At 39.0% G+C, this 1,886-nt stretch overlaps 1 long non-coding RNA gene across 1 annotated transcript; it reads right to left on the bottom strand.

Annotated features, from left to right (window-relative positions):
* Positions 1-807: 807 nt before the first annotated feature.
* LOC149422469 (uncharacterized) lies at positions 808-1,613 on the bottom strand. The gene is made up of 3 exons (XR_016302419.1): positions 1,391-1,613; positions 1,147-1,308; positions 808-928 (listed from the first exon to the last, which is right to left on the bottom strand). It is a non-coding gene; the product is annotated as an uncharacterized LOC149422469 (long non-coding RNA).
* Between the last annotated feature and the right edge of the window lie 273 nt (positions 1,614-1,886).

Here is a 1,886-nt window from a genome sequence, read left to right as displayed (position 1 = left end):
GAAGGTAAGTTAGTTAGTTTTATAACTCACGGTTTCCAAGTACAGACTCTTCTAGTACAGCTGCCTCGTCCACGTTACTTTTTCTGCCCATGTCTGACTCTGAAATAAAAGAAAACACAAATTTACAGTAGAATTTGGATATAATGACTTTGCATTTAACGGTCTACTGTTTTAAGTGACGATAATGTAAACTCTAGTAAGGTTTCATAGCTTTTAGTAGGAAAACGTATCCGTTTAAAGTGACCAACTACGTAAAGCGACCTATTTTAATGATAATTTGTCCGGTTACAAAACCCACCTACCAATACAGCCTCGCAACACAATGAGTCCCGTGAAGCGAAAGTGTTTTTTCAATTTAAGAAAAAAATGCTGTATTACACCGTTTAGAAGCCGGTGAATCAAATGTAATCCTCGCAAAGAAGTTCGGCATGTCTTATTTCTCACTCTGCAATACCCGTTACAGAAAAAAGATGTGTAATGATGCATCCACGACATAACAACAATACATTTTGTATGTTTGTTATGTGGAATTTTTAAGTACTATGCTTATTTCCTGCCAATATACCAACAGTGAAACTGTGCTAGGGATATCAATATAAAATATAGATAATTGATTTTATATTGAGCCCCTGGTATGACATTTCAAAAAATAAACTCACCGTTCCCAAACGCCGACAATTCTTCGTAGAATGGTACGTCCACCCACAGCTCGCTGTGATAGCCGGCTTCCGGAGAGAAGAGTTCCCCACTCCGCGATGTCCCAGGTAACGGCTCGGGAGATGCTGCACGGATAGGCATAATTGGTGCATTGGGAGCCGTTGATTGGGTCTGTGCGGGAGTGGACATCCACGGTGGTGGTACGGGTCGTGGCAACGGTGAAGGCGTCCCTTGTGAAAAGGGACACGTTGTTCTCTCCGGAGATGGAATTCTGAAAACATTTACATAAATCATAGAAAATTGTTCTCATTCACGTGTGAAACAGTAAGTACAGTATGTAAATAAACAATAAAATAAGAACTCTGTAAAATATGCACTGAATGTGCCAAATGCACAGAGCGCTGAACTTACCAACTCTCACTGTAAGAGTGGAACGCTGTCAGGAAAAAACAATAATATTGTACCAAGCATCTAAATACGATTACTTACTTTTGTTTAGTTTTTCTTGGAGGTGCGGTAGGGAGCAAAATGCGCGCCGCCTGCTTCTTGAATTTTCGGCTTTCCAGCTCTAGCCGGAAGGAAGCAGGCAGGGCCCTAACAGCCTTTAGGGCCTTGACGCGATCCTCTCGCACCAGTAGCAAAGCAGGGTCGCTGTTTAAATAAATACAAATATATGATGAGTTCAACGGCCACAGCAAAGTACTTTCATAAAAAAACATTAAAAAATACTAACACTCCAGACGAGGCTGCAATTGCAGCTCTGCGTTGACGTCCACGTGCAGGTAGTCCGGCACCAGCTCGTACCCCACGTCTCCCTTTTCCTCTGCCTCCTCTTGCAGTCAGCACCGCTCTATAAATTTTAAATTGAAAACACTTAATGTAAGTACTTAAATGTTTAAATTTTGTTAAATATTGCACTAATATAAAATTTGAAAATAATTATTGGGTTGTGGAGTGATCCCTTTCCCTGGACGACAGCTGTTTCTGCACAAATTTGGTAAAAGTAAACAAATTAATTAATTATACAACTAAATTACTAAATTTTTATTGTGTGACGAAGGCTTTACACCATTTTACATGTGAAAAAGAGTCAACTTTTTGACATATGACTTAAAATAATTGGTTAGCAAATATCTGTATTAATAATGAACCAATTCAAATAAAACTTATATATATCTCTTTGTTTTGAATCACTGTGATGGAATATCTATATTTCAAATGCGCGAGTG

Source organism: Hesperophylax consimilis, chromosome 7, assembly GCF_061612785.1.
Source record: "Hesperophylax consimilis isolate HC1 chromosome 7, BYU_Hcon_1.0, whole genome shotgun sequence".
Classification (NCBI taxonomy): Eukaryota; Metazoa; Arthropoda; class Insecta; order Trichoptera; family Limnephilidae; genus Hesperophylax; species Hesperophylax consimilis.
Note: the sequence above shows the minus strand (reverse complement) of the source record. Positions and strands in the feature narration are given on the sequence as shown.